The sequence below is a fragment of the Acinonyx jubatus genome, chromosome B3, assembly GCF_027475565.1.
Source record: "Acinonyx jubatus isolate Ajub_Pintada_27869175 chromosome B3, VMU_Ajub_asm_v1.0, whole genome shotgun sequence".
NCBI classification, from domain to species: domain Eukaryota; kingdom Metazoa; phylum Chordata; class Mammalia; order Carnivora; family Felidae; genus Acinonyx; species Acinonyx jubatus.
This window is the reverse complement of record NC_069386.1, coordinates 55,620,529-55,638,413: the sequence shown is the minus strand read 5'-3', so window position 1 is coordinate 55,638,413 and position 17,885 is coordinate 55,620,529.

Below are 17,885 nucleotides of genomic sequence, written 5' to 3'. Positions count from 1 at the left end.
TACCATAAAATCACATATTCAGTATTACAATTCTCTTTGTGTTTCAGCAGTGTCTATATGCACAGACTTTGAGCGATATAAATATTTTATAAAAATTAAGTTTAATGACAGTCCAAATAAATGTACCATATGCATTTCCCTATAGCTAAATATTTAGGCTTTCCCAAATTTTTGTTAACATAAATACCTTCAAAAAACATTTCTTTTCATAACTTTTTTCTTAGTATTATTTTCTTAAGGTAGATTTCAACCATTTTTTTTAAGCCTATTTATTTATTTTTGAGAGAGAGACACACAGAGAATGAGTAGGGGAAGGGCACAGAGAGGGAAAGACAGAATCCCAGGCAGGCTCCGCACTGTCAGCAGCAGAGCCAGACTCAGGGCTTGGTCCCACAAGTGTGAGATCATGGCCTGAGATAAGATCAAGAGTCTGATGCCTAACCAAATGAGCCACGCAGGCACCCCTAGATTTCAAACATTCTTATAACTCATCAGAGGTCATGATCACTTTAAGTTTCCTTTTATCTGTAATATTTATAAATAATAAAAACTACCATTTCTTTATAATTACTCATTCCTGTTTTTAATGTAATTGCATTGATCAGAATTCCCAGCAATGTGTCAAAATGTTATTCGTAGATCCCTGTCCATTTAATAGTAATAAATTCAGCATATATGATGTTTACAAATGTTATTGACATACTTGATATATTAGCTAAGTATACTGGTATTTATACTTCTATTAATTATTTTTTGTTGCTTTTTCTTTTATTTCTACAGAAATCAGTCTTGACTTTTGTTCAATAACTTATAATATTCCAATTTTAATATTACTTTGTTTTAATATAATGTCCAGATTGAAACATAACCTTTATGTAACAGAATAAGAGTAATTTTGCTGTAATATATTTTGGAATTTGACCAGGCTGCTTGGACTCTTAGATAAGCAGTGAAAGACCATTAGTAACGTTTGAGCAGAGAACTGATATGGTCACAGAATCTGATGGCCAAAGTCATACACATTCTCAGCTTGGAGACCATGATTTTCAGATAACAGGAGAAGTCTGTATTAAGATGTGGCAATGAAAATGATAATGAAAGGAGAAATATTAAATACATTGCAAAGGAATACAAACTGGCTAGACTTGACAAACAATTAGTTACTCAAGGCATGGAAGAATGACGAGCCACAGATGAGTATGAGGGTTATGAACTAGAGTGAATGGGAATAATACAGTATCATTTTTGGCAGAAAGTCTCAACCTTCAGACTTGAGACACACTGATGAAAAATGTCACAAGGAATGTATTACTGATAAGAATGTCTCTTAATTACGAATAATTTATTCTTTCATGAGTTAAAGAAGATTCAAGGTTTTCCCCAGAATGACACCGCCCACTTTCTGTATGCTTTCTTCAGACAGAAAGAGAAGTTTGCAGACGTATTGCTAATGTTGGGACTTAATATCTCTCCCACCCTAGCTGTCATCTTAGCAAATGAGCATAACTTGAATGATAGCAACAATTATACATTTATTCTCCTGGACTTTATTTCTCAGATAAGAGGAACTTTGGAGGAAAAACTAATCTGCAGGACAAGAAAGGAAAAATGATATTTATGTTATGTGAAACATCTAGAAAGAAGTCACTTTTTAAAGGAAGCTTATGCCAGTAGATCCATGAGTGAAAAGCAGATTCTTTTCCAAACACAACTTGCTTCTACTATCCTACTCCACCTTCCACGGGTGCAGAATTACTGCTCTCTGACCTTTGCACTGGACTCTTAGAAGTTCCTTTTTTTGAAGCGCACATCTCCTGTTTTCATGTTTATAGCTCCAATACCCAGTACAAGCACAAAACCTGGTCCATGTACAAAACAGTTTTCAGGGCCAAAAGAAAGTCTTGTGGAATTTCACTGAGGAATTTATATTAATTCATATTCCTTTGAGAAGTAATAGTCTCAATGAGGATGGCCTATTAATTCAGTACTGTTACTATATGTATTTTGTGAAAGATATACATGGCTGTTGGAAAAGAAAATAGTTTATGCCATAAACCAATATAAAACTATGTTTTCTTGAAATAAGACAATGTTTTTCCTGAAACATATTTATTTAGTAAATATATGTTTTCTTGACATTTTTTCTCATGATTCCATTTTATTTTGCTACATGTTGACTATATTGATGATGTTGGAGACTCTGAGGTTGTAAGAGACTTTCAAATACTGAAATTGTACATGTGAAGTATAGTAATGCATTATCATGTGTCATAGAAGTAAAAATTCCTGAGTTCACTGTCAATTTTAAGCTTAATTATCCTAAATATGATTGATGAATGAGGGATCTTATTAGCCACAAGTCAAATCTTCTCTAATTTTTTATTCACTCTACTTTTGAAAAATTAAATATTCACTGTTCAGCTAATCAGAATCTCAACATTGTTCATTTCATTACCCGGTCTGTCCTGCCTGAAATAATGTCAAATTCAAATTCAAATGTATTATTACAATAATGCATTTTTACATCAGTTTATTTGATGTTATTTAAATATCAATGAGTATTTATTTTTCTATCCTCTAATAAAAAGTAAGAAATAATTACTTTGTCCTTACATGCAAAAATAATTAAGTTTTATTAATTTTTTAAATCCTAAGCAAAGTAATCTAAGCAAAATATTTTTAAAATATAATATATTTTTAATACTTTAAAATGAGTTTACTGTGATGAGGTTTGTGAAGGCAGTATGACAGGTTTTTCAATGACTATCTTAGGAAAAAATAAAATAATTCAATACCACGGTTTCTAAGTTCGGGGCACATAGGATCACACATGTCCGATTAAAACACTAAGAATACTAGAAAAATTCCAGCGGTAATTATTCCTGTTAGTATTTAGTATGTATTTTTCTTTTTGATTTTGCTCACCTATATTTCTAAGTCATTTCTAATGAGTATGGATTATGGTGTAATGTTTAAAGGTCACTTTATTTACAACAAACTTTATATATGTTTTTATTATTTATTCTTTTTAAGCAAGGACTTGGAAATAGTGGAAGCAAACTATATTTAAATGAGTCCTCACAAAACCCCGATTTGGGACGAGTATGATGTGCCTCCTCAGTAAAGAAAACACAGGATTACAGCTATGAGAGAATGTTCAGCCTGGCACATAGGAATCCATCTTTAGTTCTTGAAATGTAAATCGATAGAAAATAGATGGTTCTAACATGCAGGACTTTAGTCTAAGGGTTACATTTTAGACACGTCCTTTGCTTAACAAAATATATCTATCTGTATTCAAAACCAACCATTCACTGTGAAGCAGAGTAAAATTGATCAGGCTCAAAATTTAAATCAAATTTTATTTTTTGAGGAGTTGTATTATCGTGGTTTGGAGTTTGCACCAGTATAACTCCATGGACATATCACCTTATAAAGATAGTTCTCAAAGTGTAATCTGGGACAACTGGGGGTACCACACTCGAAACCATTTTCATAACAATGTTATGACTTTCTTTTCCTTTTGCACTATCCGTTACAAATGTGCGGTGGGATTTCACAAGGGCTGTGTACATGTGTTATGAGAACAGATTGAATGCAGACATAAATATTAGATTCCCACAGTCTTCAATTAAGCCAAACATTGAAGAGATTTCTAAAAACATAAATAAATGTTAATCTTTTCACCAATTTTTCTTTGTAAAATATAGTTATTTTTCATCAAAATGTTATTCATTTTAATGTGAGAATAAAATAAATGTATTATGTCTATTATTAAATGAATACACAAATATTTTTAAATTCTGTTTTTAATTTAGAAAATGATAAATATACATAGTTAAAACCAACATAAATAAGAGCTTTTTAAACTGTAAAGTGGCCCAGACACCAAAAAAGTTTGAGATACTGTCTCTACCCCCAGGTTTAAGTGTCTGTGGTCCAAGTAAATAACCACTAGGTTCATTACTTGTGTTTTTAATACTGTAACTTTTTCTATACCAGAGATCACCAAACTTTGTTATAAAGGGCTATGTGGGCCTGCAAATATTTTAGGCTTTGCGGGCCATACAGTCTCTGTCACAACCAGTCAATTCTGCCATAATATTTACAAGCATCTGCAGATACAATGTAAGCAAATGAGTGTGGCTATATTCAAATAAAACTGTATTTACTAAGACAGACAGTAGGCCAGATTTAGCAGAAAGTTTATAAATTACAAAATTTTGACCTAATCCCAGATTTATGTTTTGGAGTATGTGCTTGCGGTAGCGGGGAGGAATTAGAAATAAAACTGGTATTTATAGGTCATCTGTTGCATGTTTAACATTTATTAACAACTATATACTTTATAGATTACTTAAATAGTTACATTTTTGTTGTTTGTTAAAAACAATTTTTACCCCATTTTACAGATGAGGAAACTATAATATAAAAGTATGGTACCCGGGGTGTCTGGGGGCTCACTTGTTTAAATGTTCAACTCTTAATTTTGGCTCTGGCCATAATCCCAGAGTCGTGGGTTGGAGCCCCACATTGGGCTCCATGCTGAGCATGGAGCTTGCTTAAGATTCTCTCTCCATCCCTCTGTCCCTCTCCCCTCCCTGCTTGCATGCTCTCTCTTTAAAAAAAAAAAAAAAAAAAAAAAAAAAAAAAAGTATGGTACACACTAAGTATAACAGCAACTTGGATTTGAACTCCAATCTGATTTTCAGTATGCCATAATCCTTGCCATCACCACCAGCACCAGTAGCAGTAAAAGGAACACTTAATATTTCATAGCACTTTTTTAGTATACAAGATGCAATCACACAGATTATCTTATTTACTTTCCACATACACACAAACCTCTCTGCTAGGTAAACCAAGTATTATTACCCCCAGTTCACAGAGGAAGAAAATGAGGTTCAGAAAATACGATCTGCAGCTAGTCAGTAGTGGAGCCATGATTCTGACCCATATCTTTTTGTCCCCAATCCAAATGTTCTGTTTTTATAGATCCTATTGTGATTTATCTGAAGACTCCTGAGAATCAAATATTTCTCTCCTTTTTTGGATACTTAATATTTTAGCACAAAACATAAAAGTTATAATGTCCATTTCCCCAGTAGAGATATATGGGATGGAACAAAGAGTGGAAATGTGCATTTTATCTCCATCTCTATGAAACAGAATTCATGCTAAATCAGTGGAAAAGCATCAAAGGTCAAAGAGATGGAAAAGACCTCAGCTCAGAATTAGTAACACTTTCAATGATGTATTCTTCTTTGAAGCAGAAAGTAATGGGGATAACCAGGTCATCTGAGTGACCCAGAGTTAGAGTGGCTTTCATTCCTTTACTCCTACAATAGATGAGAGTAGAAACCACAGCATCCTACAGAACTGTGACTATAATCTGTGAATCTTTTATTGGCCATTTTAAATATCCCACAGTTAAAAGGTGATTCATCTCTTGGTGAATTTCAATGTTTTGTACACGATACACTTCAAGATCCAATGTGGATAAATATCCACTTCAAGAAGGAACAATTTTCAAGTCTACAAACCGAATTAGAGTTTATATATTTTTCTGAACACTGGTAGTTAATGCAAGAAAGGAATTAACCAAATTCATAAGTTTAACAAAAAGTTCTTTGTGTTAACAATGCCAGGTAAAAAGGGAATATTTGAGGTTCCAAATATCCTCAGCATATTCCTCTAATAAGGCCAATTTTAGGTAACATTGTCTTTAGTGGCCCTCTCTCAGTAGTTTCTGTACTGAGTGATCCCATACTACACATCAGTCAAGCAGATGTCCCCTACTGTCTAGATTATTCCTCTTGGCATTTAATCTCATATGCTTTTCCCAACCCCCTCAAAGGGCTTTTTCGTATGATAGCAATGGGAAAGTAAAACCATTCACTTTTAACTTTTATCAAAAAATCTGACATCAGCGGCCAAGAGACCACTATTTAATAAAAGGCTAGTGGACATCATGAGTCAACAGATGAAAATAGAAAGTAGAAAATAATTGAAAATATAATTGATCTCTGCCTTGTTTCTCACAGATTGCTCCTAAATCTCTTGTAATATGCTAAATGGTAAGAGTACTAGGGACATCTTTAGTACTAATATCTGATCTCTCTGACCTGGTTCTTGGCACAGAGCTCCTAAATCCCTTGGAATTTGCTGGGTGACAGTAGTGTCTTTTGTTCTAATGAGGCAACTCTTGCTGGGCTCAAGAATAACTTCAAGACGGGGGCTAGTCACCAGAGACCAAGCCATGATTGTAAGTTTGGAACTTTCAGGTCAACCCTTCATCCTCTGGAAAGCGATGAGGGGTTAGAGATTATGTTAATGATCAATTATGCCTATGTGATGAAGCCTCCATAAAAATCCCAAAAGTACAGGGTTGGCAGAGCTTCTAGGTTGATAAATACATCCACATGCTTTGTAGGTGATATATTCCATGAAGACAGAAGCTCCTTCTGGACCCTTCCAGACTTCACCCTACATATCTCTTCATCTGGCTGTTTATCTGTATAATTTACTTTATATATTTACATATATTTATATATATATATTTATATATATATATATATATATATATATATATATATATATATACTTTATATTTCCTTTATATAAACCACCCATTCTAACAAATTATCAAACCCACAGAAGGGGTCATGGGAACCTCAATAGTTTGTCAGTCTGAAGTACAGTGACAACCTGGACATCTGAAGCAGGTGCAGTCTTGTGGGACTTAGCCCTTACCCTGTGAGAGACCTAATGCTATCTCCAGGTAGTTACTGTCAGAACTGAAGTGAATTACAGGACACCTATCTGGTGTCAGAGAATTGCTTAATTTGTGGAAAATCCACACATCTAGTATCCGAAGTGAAGTGTGTTGGTAGTATGAGAATAAAGGAGAAACACAGGAGTGTGTCTTTTCAACTTAGAAGAAATATTACATTACAACTCTAGTGAAACTTTGATCCTACAATTATTTGATTGCAGAAAACTCAGCCAAAAGAGCAGAAGAAGCCAGAAGTATAGCAGAAGCCAAATTGCTTAAAGCAATAAACTCAGCAAAACACTCAGTAAACCTACCACAGTGACCAACATCTCCCTGGCAGGGCTGAAACCTAGGTGGTCTAATAGGTGTTTTCCATCATAATTTTCATGCTTCTCTGATAATTACAACTTTGCTTTCCTGCTGTGTTATTCTCCCCATTCGGAGAAACTACTTAGAATTCTTGAGTGAAATCCTGTGGAAATCAAGCTGAAAGGATTCTGAGAAGAAATGGTGAATGCTCGGTTATTTGGCAAGTTGTGGTTATTTTATTTAAAGGCAAATACTACTGAGATTTTGACTGGCTGTCATTGTAGTACTATTAAAATTATCCCCCAAACAATTTCAAAATGAAGAAAGTATAAATTTAGGAATGGGGAAAGTATGATGACGAAAATATGCAGTGGTTGATTTCATGGAGGCTGGTTTGACCCCCGTGAGTAAAATCATTAATGCAGGAGAGCTCAAGTTAACATTTGCAACAACATAGATGGACCTAGAGGTTATGATGCTGAGTGAAATATACCAGAGAAACATAAATACCATATGATTTCATTTATATGTAGAATTTAAGAAACAAAACAAATGAACAAAGATAAAAGAAACAAAAAAAAATGGACTTTTAAACACAGAGAACTGGTGTTTGCTAGAGGGGAGTTCAGTGCAGGGATGGGTAAAAAAAGATAAAGAGGATCAAGGGTAACCTTATCTTGATAAGCACTAAGAAATGTACAGAATTGCTGCATCAGTATATTGTACACCTGAAACTAACATAACACTGTATGTTAATTATACTCCAATTTTAAATAGCAAATAAAAAATAAAAGATCAACTGGCAACCACATAATGGATTTGCCTAAGATATAAGATGGTTTTAAAATGGGGTAGTTTAGGGGCACCTGGGTGGCTCGGTTGGTTGAGCATCAGACTTTAGATTTAGGTTCAGGTCATGATCCCAGGGTTGTGGGATGGATCCCCACATTGGCTCTGCGCTGAAAGTGGAGCCTGCTTAAGATTCGCCCTGTCTCTCCCTTTGCTCTCCTCCCCCCAACCCTGCCAAATAAACAAACAAACAAATAAATAAATAAATATTAAAATGGGGTAGTTTGAAAATAAAATATTTTTTTTCAATGAGGTAGTTTGAAAAGATTCCATCACTTCAGAGGAGTTCCAACATCAGGCTTCCTTCTGATGATTTCTGCTTCAGAAAGCTTTGGTTCTCAAGTTTTAGTGTGCCTAAAACTTAAATGGCTTCAGAAATAGTATGCTGAGGGAAGGAAAACAGAAGCATAAGACTATCTACTATAGGTTCCATTTTTGATGAGACTTAAAAATAGTATATAAAGTCATACCTGTGTTCAACAGTTTGGATTTTGAGGAGAATTGACTGGAAAGGGGCAAGAGAAACTTTCTGGAATGATGAAAATGTTCTATGTCTTGGTCTTCATGATCATCACAAATACTTTACTATGTATAGTTTTTTGTTGTTTTTTTTGTTTTATTTTTTAGAGAGAGAGAGAGAGAGAGAGAGAGAGAAGAGGGGATAGGAGGGCAGAGGGAGAGAGAATCTTAAGCGGGCTCCATATTCAGTGCTGAGCCCCCAGGGGCTCGATTCGAAGACCCTGGGATCGTGACCTGAGCAGAAATCAAGAGTCAGACACTAAACCAACTGAGCCACCCAGGCATCCCCCATATATAGTTTTATTTCCGAGTTATTAAAAAAAAAAAGAATCTGGCTATCTGTATAGAAATGGAAATTCTTGAAACTCAACCTCAGAGATTCTGATTCAGGAGATACATGGGGATGGAGTCTCAGAAACCACAATTTGATCTTCAATGAGGTAATCCTTGGACCACATTTTGAAATTTGTTGATAGAGTGAATACCAGTTTAATCTCAGACAGAGATTTTTTTTCCAGGGCATACTGGAGATTTTTTTTCTCAGTTTCAGGAGGATATACTAGGTTCTTCCCCTTCCACCTCTCCATTAAAGTCAAGTGGATTGTTCTGTTCCTGCCTTTAGTCTCCTGAGGGTAATTAAAGTGGAATAAACATTCCTATCTCCTGTGTCTCTAATATGTTTCCTGGTCTATAGCTTCTCACATGAGCCACTCATGGAGTTGAATCCTAATTTTGATGACTGACACAAGAGATGCTGCATGTCCTGTTTCTAAGCTTCTACAGGGTAATTGGCTGAGTTGTCAGGGTCATGGAAAGAAGCAAAATTTTGGAATATTGATGAAAATATGTATACAAAGTTGTTATTTTATTTTCTCAAAAGAAATGTCAATTATCTGGAGGTTGACAAACTGTAATGCAAATGTTGGAAATACGAGCTCTAAAATGAGGTAACTTTCTTTTTTTTAGTTTTATTTTTCAAAATATTTTATTGATTTATAAGACAGAAAAATTATTGTGTATACATTTAAATAAAATTTAAGAAACTATGGAGTAACTTATTAATTTTTAAAAGATAATTACCAAAATAATTACTACCAGATACTATGTTCACACAAAACAAGAAGCTTTATGTATAATTTAACACTGAAGAGCCATTTTAATACACAAGCCATAAAATGTAACCATATTATGAAAATATAGCTTTGAAAAAGCATTAAAAATTAGCAACTTTTATCCAAATTTTGAGTATTTCTTCATAGTCATAAAATTTGGGAGGCAAGGAAGTTTTAGCTGTCTCAGGCCAGTTTCAGTGGCTTTAAGAAATCTTTTTTTTCCCCTCCCCCAATATATATATAAACCTTATCCCAAATTAGGAATCATGGCTCTAAATACATTTCTGGAAGAAAAAGCATAGTTACAGCATTTAGGTAAAGAAATATTTGTTTACATGTGTTCACATTTATTAATATGCTTAACAATTAATACATTTATATGTTTGTTGCCCGGATTTCTCAGTGCTGAATAACCGCAAAGAACTATCATTTCCTGACTGCCAAGTGTTCTTTCCTCTCCTCTGATCAGGGCTGACTGCCTACGACATTCCTATGATGAAGCTCATCTCAGCATGATTATCACAATCATGGGTAATGTATCTATTGAAATGGACTGTAGAGGACTCTGGGAAGAGGACAGAGTAGGAAGTATCATAAACCTGTCTCCTCACCCAGACAATAAGTGCACTGGCAAAATCTATCTGATGTAACTATTTTGAACTCTGGAGTCTGTTAAAAGCTTGCAACTTCAAGAGAAAACCTTGGATGGTACAGGGCAGTCAATTTCAGCTCTAAGTGCAGTAACAGCTACCTATCCCTCACCCCTCAACCCCATGGCAAGCAGTTGTTCACAAGTTCCCAGAACACCTTACACATGGCTTGCTGGAGCCAGGGTGGACAAAAAGGGTCCTGTCCCTCCAAATATCAGGGATCTATGCTTTGATCACTGACTACTGCTATCGATCACAGTGGTATACACAGAGAGGTGGTGGCCATTGTTGCAACCATTCCTCATTGTTGCATGCCTCTCCCCCTATGGCTGAAGTGACTTCCAGGGGAATTTAAAGAGCCAGTGTCTTTTTCCCCCTTCATTTTTCTCTTTTTCCCCTTTTGGAAGCCAGGCATTGAAGACTGGGACATTCAAAAGCAACTGGAGATATAAAGGAAATTATAAAGTCACCATACATGCCCAGGGAAAGGTACAGGGTCAAAAGACCTGAGGAACCTTAAGTTTACAACTCAGGCTCATCTTCAGTACAGAGATAGTCTACCATCAAAAACAACAGAAAACAGGGGTACCTGGGTGGTTCAGTTGGTTAAGCATCCGACTCTTGATTTTAGCTCAGGTCACAATCTCACAGTTTATGAATTCAAGCCCTGTGTTGGGCTCTGTGCTGACGGCATAGAACCTGCTTGGCTTGGGATTCTCAATCTCCCCCTTTCTCTGTTCCTCCCTTCTGCTCTCTCTCTCAAAATAAATAAATAAACTTAAAACAAAAACAAAAACAAAAACAAAAACAGAAAACCCTGGCAAAGGGGGAGAATTCAAGTTCTAGAATAACCACATTAGACTGAAATAACAAGTTTTCAACAATAATATCACAAGGCATGAAAAGAAACAGGAAAGTATAGATCATTCAGTGGGGAAAAAAATAATAAGATAAACTATTCCTGAAGACCTGATGGTGAATCTACTACATAAAACTCTAAAACAACTTTCTTGGGGCACCTGGGTGGCTCAGATGGTTAAGCTTAAGCATCCGACTTCAGCTCAGGTCATGATCTCGTGGCTCATGAATTTGAGGCCTGCATTGGACTCTGTGTTGACAGCTCAGAGCCTGGAGCCTGCTTCAGATTCTGAGTCTCCCTCTCTCTCTGCTTCTCCCCCACTCATACTCTGCCTCCCTCTCTCAAAAATAAAACCATTAAAAAAAGTTAAAACAACTTTCTTAAAGATGCTCAAAGAACAAAAGGAATACATGGAAAAAACCAAGAAAACAATGAAGGCACAAAATGGAAATATCTATAAAGAAAGTCTAAAAAGAAACCAAAAAGAAATTTTAGAGATGAAAAGTACAACTAAAATAAAAAATTCACTAGAGAGTCAAAGACATATTTGAACAGGTGGAAGAAAGAATCAATTACTTGATGTGACAGGACAATGGAAATTACTGAATTTGAGAAACAGAAAAAAAAAGTTTAAAGAAAAGTAAACAAAGCATAGGGACCTGTGGAACACCACCCAGTGGGCCAAGTTATGCATTAATTATAGGAATTCCACAAAGAGGAGACAGAATTTAAAGAAATAATGGCTGAAAACTTCCAAAATTTGATGAGACACATGAACATAAACATTCATGAAACTCAACAAATTCTATGTAGGATAAACTCAAAGAGACCCACACTAAGACCTATTATAATTAAACTGTTCAAAGACAAAGATACAATTTTGAAAACAGCAAGAGAGAAGCAATTTATCACATCAAGAGCTCCTCAACAGGAGTAGCAGATTTCTCATCAGAAACTTTGGAGTCCAGAAGGAAGTGGGCTGATATATTCAAAATGCTAAAGGAAAAAATAACCCTGTTAAAACAAGAATCCTAAATCTGGCAAAAATGTCCTTGAAAAGTGAGGGAGAAATTAAGGCATTCCCAGATAAACAAAAGCTGAGAGTTTCTTAGCAGTAGAGTTGCCCTACAAGAAATGCTAGAGGAATCCTTCAGGTTGAAATGAAAGCACAGTGGCTATAGTAATTTAAATACATATGAAGAAATAAAGACTTCAAGAAAGGTAAATACATAGGCAATTTTAAAAGCTAGTATTATTGCAACAATGTTGTAAGTCTTCTTATTTTCTACATGATTTAAGAAATTTAACTCTCCTAAAGTTATTTTAAAAGTATTTAAAAATATTACATTTTAGAAATATTAAAAAATTAAATGCATTTAAAAACCAACTATTAGTTTAAAAGCTAATATTACTGTAACTTTGGTTTGCAACTCCACAATTTATTTTCTACACAATATTCCAGGTTAATGCATTAAAAAATTATTTATGTTTGGGGGCAAATAGGTATAAAGATGTAGTTCTGTAATATAACAACTCAAAAGAGTGAGATGGAGTTGTTAAAGAGTGTATGTTATTAAAATTAAGCTAGTATAAATTCAAATTAGACTGTTATAACTTTAGGATGTTAAATGCAATCCCCATGGTAACCACAAAAATACGGCTAAATAATGTACACAAAATGAAATGATTTTGCTGTACCACAAGTAGGAGAATATATTGACATTGGAATCAGCAATATAAATGCCCAGGCACTAGGAAGCAGAGAAGTGACAGAACATTAAACAAAGATGGCATGAAGCAGAGATGAAAGATGCATTTCCTGGTATAGTTGGATTCAAAGCTCCAACAGTCCCATTCACCAATATATAACAGGAATATTAAAATAAAAAAAAAACTAATTATTTGAGAACTATATGAAAGTGTGAAGGAGATGGCAGTGTTTTAGACCTTCCAGTGATCCCTCCCCCAATTCTCTATAACCTTTTCAGGTTAGCATTCCCCAGGGTTTAATTCTTGGTTCTCTTGTTTTCACTTTCCATATTCATTCCCTTGAAATCCTTAAATATCAACCATACACTCAAATACACAACTCAAGCCTAGACATTACTCCATAACTCCAGACCTACGTATCCAGTCCAACTGTATAGCTAATATCTCTACCTGGACGTCTAATAGGCATCATATATTTGATTTCCACCTCATCCCCTAAGTCCTGCTGCAAATCCAGTTTAAAAAAAAAAAGGAAATGAAAAAGGGATTTAAACAGTTCATTATAAAAAATTAAGCACAAAAGATAATAGTGCAGGAAATGAGAGACAAATAATCTATAAAGCATATAGAAAAATACCAAATGACAAAAATTAGAACATTCCTTATCAACAACTACTTTAAATAAAAATGAATTAAACTCTCTAATCAAATGCTGGAGATAGGGAGAATGTATATAAATACCTGATCCAACGGTATGTAGTCTACAGCAGATTCACTTTAAACACACAAATAGACTGACAGCAAAAAAATAAAAATAAAAATAAAAAAATAAAGATATTCCACGAAATAGTAACCAACAGCAAAAAGGGGTGGCTATACTAATATCAGACAAGATAAACTTTAAAATCAAAAGAGGTTGCAAGTAACAAAGAAGGTCATTATATATTAATAAAGTATAAGATATAACAATGTTATATATTAATAAAGTATAAGATATAACAATGTTATATATTTACATACCTAATAACATAGCATCAAAATATATGGAAGCAAAAAACTGACAGAATTGGGGAGAGAAATAAACAGTTCTAAAATGATAGCTGGAGGCTCCAATACCCCTCTTACAATAATGCATAGAACAACAAGACAGGGGAGCCTGGGTGGCTCAGTCAGTTACATGCCCAACTTCAGCTCAGGTCATGATCTCATGGTTCAGTTTGTGAGTTTGAGCCCAGCATTGGGTTCTGTGCCTGATTTGGATTCTGTCTCCCTCTCTCTCTGCCCCTCCCCTGCTCCTGCTCCCAGGAGAGGGATCTCTATCTCAAAAATAGACAAAAAAAAAAAAAAAAAAAAGAACAACAAGACAGAAGGAAATAGAGATTTGAACAACACAATAAACCAACCAGATATAACAGAATTCTCTACCAAATAACAATAGAATACACATTCTACTCAAGAGCAATATGGGGTATTTTACAGAACAGACAATATGTTAGGCTACAAATTAAATCTCACCAGATTTTATTTTTTGTTGTTGTTAAAGTTTATTTATTTTGAGAGAGAGAGAGAACAAGCAGGGAGGGCCAGAGAGGGAGGGAGAGAGAGAATCCCGAGCAGGCTCTGGACTGACAGTGTGGAGCCCAACATGGGGCTCAAATTCATAAACCATTAGATCATGACCTGAGCCAAGAGTAAGGCGCTCAACCAACTGAGCCACCCAGGCACCCCAAATCTCAACAGATTTTAAAAGATAAATGCCATACAAAGTATCTTCTCCAACCACAATGGTACGAAGTTAGAAATCAGTAACAGGAAGAGGGGTGCCTGGGTAGCTCAGTTGGTTGAGTGTCTGACTTCGGCTCAGGTCATGATCTCACAGCTCGTGAGTTCGAGCCCCACATTGGGCTCTATGCTGACAGCTCAGAGCCTGGAGTCTGCTATGTATTCTGTATCCCTTTCTCCCTCTGCTCCTCCCTCGCTGATGCTGTGCCCCTCTCTCAAGAATAAATAAAACAGTGTAAAATATTTTATTAAAAAAGAAAAAAAAAATCAGTAACAGGAAGAAAACTCAAAATTCACAAATTAGTGGAAATTAGACAAAACACTCTTAATCAATGGGTCATGAAAAGGGTCATTAAGTGACCAACGAAAACAAAAATACAACATATCAAAACTTATAGAACACAGTGAAAGAAGTGACAAAGGAGAAATTCATAGCTCTAAATGCCTATAAGAAACCAGAAAGATCTCAAATCAATAATTACAACTTAATGAACTTTAATGAATAATAAAGATTAGACCAGAGATAAAACAGAGAATAGGAGCACCTGGGTGGCTCAGTTGGTTGAGCTTCCAACTCTTGGTTTCAGCTCAGGTCCTATCTCAGAGCTCCTGGGATGGAGACTCACAAAGGGTTCTGCACTGATGGTGTGGAGCCTGCTTGGGATTCTGTCTCCCCACGCCCCCGCCCCCCCCCCCCACTCTGCTCCTCCCTGCTCATGCTCTCTCTCCCCATCTCAAAATATATAAACATTTTTTTAAATCAGAATAAAAATGAAAGAAAACCAATGAAACTAAAAATTGGTTCTCAGATCAAAAAAAAATTAACAAATCTTCAGCTAAATGAACTAAGAGGGGGAAAAAGAGGACTCAAATTGATCAGAAATAAAAGTGGAGCATTACTGTGATTTTAACAAGAAATATATTTCATCTTCATCCACATTTCTAGCACAGAGCTCCTAAAACCCTTGGAATTTTCTAAGGGATGAGAGCCATAAAAGTATCTTTTATTAAGTTAATGAGGTGACTTTTACCTAGGAACATAAAAATGGTTCAAACAGGGTGGGTCTCCAATAAACCTCAACAGGTTCCTGTCTCTGAACCTATTCCCTTTTGTTTAGGCCCTCTGAGATACCCACTCTTTTCTCCCTCTTTCTTCCATCTCTATTCATTTCTTGGTCTGAGATTTCTTAGAAAAATATGCGGTAATTTCCTTCTCCCAAAAGGGGGGAAAACTCCAAAATTTAACAGTAGTGACCAAAATCGCCAACCAGGTGAATTAAATGACCCCTCCACATCTTTCATCTGTTCCATTTTTTAATTTTTTTTAACGTTTATTCATTTTAGAGACAGAGAGAGACAGAGCTTGAATGGGGGAAGGTCAGAGAGAGAGGAAGACACAGAATCTGAAACAGGCTCCAGGCTCTGAGCTGTGAGCACAGAGCCCGACGCGGGGCTCGAACTCACGGACTGCGAGATCATGACCTGAGCCGAAGTCGGTGGCCCAACCGACTGAGCCACCCAGGCGCCCCACATCTGTTCCATTTCTGATGGCACTACAGCTAAGTCTGGGAACACAGATGGTTTGTCCCCATTGGATCAGCTACCATCCTCTTTATAGGCAAAACCTTCAACTATGATATTGGCAGAATCTACAGTGTACCTCCCATCAAGACTCACACAGATTCCTCAAAACTTCACCCCCTCCTATAACTAACCAATACTCTGTATATTAAAAAAAAAAATCAAGGCATCGAGTCCATAACAAATTATAAGGTTCAGGGCTTCATCGTCTCCTGCATTTGTCCCTGTAACATCCCTATTTTACCTGTAAGAAAATCCAATGGCCAAGGATAGAGGTTTTCCAGGACCTCCAAGTGATAAGTAACATTGTTAACCCCTGACACCATATTGTTCCTAACTCCCATATATTACTAACATCTATTCCTACTAAAAGCAACTTTTTCAATGTAATCCATCTCTGCAGTACAATTTTTAGTATTCCATTTAACAATGACAGCCAATATCCTTTTGCTTTCACCTGGGAAGAATGACAGCACACCTGAACAGTAATGCTTCAGAATTTTACAGAGTCCTTCTTGCTTTTCAAAAACCTTAAAGGCAGATTTTCTACAGGCTCTACTTTGTTACAATGCATAAATGATTTGCTCCTCTGCTCTGCTTCTCAAACCTCTTTGGAGGCAAACATTACCCATCTGTTTAAACTTGTGGCCTTAAAAGGAAAAAAAGTGTCCAAAGAAAAATTGCAATCTTAGGTTCAATCAATACTTAGGTTACCTGATCTCAGAACAAGGACAACGTTTAGATCCAGGTGGGTTTCATGGCATCCTGAATTCCCCCAAACCTAAAATTATAAGCACCAATTATAAGGTTTTCTTAAACTAGCTGACCAGCGTCAAAAAAGGTTTGCAAACTTCTCTCTTATGGCTCAACCTCTATATGCTTTACTCAAAAATGAAAAAAACATTTGGTCATGATTTCATGGTTTATGGGTTCCAGCTCCGCGTCAGGCCCTGTGCTGACAGCTCAGAGCCTGGAGCCCACTTTAGATCCTGTGTCTCCCTCTCTCTATTCCTCCCCTGCTCATGCTCTGTCTCTCTTCCTCTCTCTCAAAAATAAATATTAAAAAAATTTTTTTTTAATGACAAAACTGACATTAGTATTTGGAAAGACTGGATGACATAACTTTTGGGACTTTAAAGAAAAGCCAGCTAAAGTCTGGACATCCTAATTATCAACTTCCCTTTTTCCTCTTTGTATGGGAAAAATAAGAAGGGAATGCCCTTGGAGTACTCACCCAAACACATGGGACCATCATCAGCCTACAGGATATTATAGACAACAACTAGTCCCTGTGGCATAGGGATGTCCCTCTTGCCCCAGCCTTTCTTGCCACTGCCCTTTTAGTTAAGGCCACTGTAGAAATAATCATGGGATGCCCTGTAACCATCCTTGTACCTCATGCAGTAGAAACCCCCCTAGATTCTCATCATACTCAACACTTTTCAGTCACCTCACCTATTAGGAAAGTCTCTTGTTAACTGCTTCTCATATAACTCTGTCGTGCTGCTATAATCTTACCCCTGCTATTCTTCTCCCTTCCATCACAAACGAAACCCTTCAAGACTGCTTAATACCAGCAGATCACCTTTTGACTCCCTGTGACGATTTACAGGAAATTCCTCTAAACAGTGCAGTTTTTTCCTGGATTATTGACGGCTCTTATTTAAAGGACAAAAATGGTAAAAATGTTGGGTATACTATTGCAACTCCTTTGAAGCCATTAAGGCAGTACTTCTATC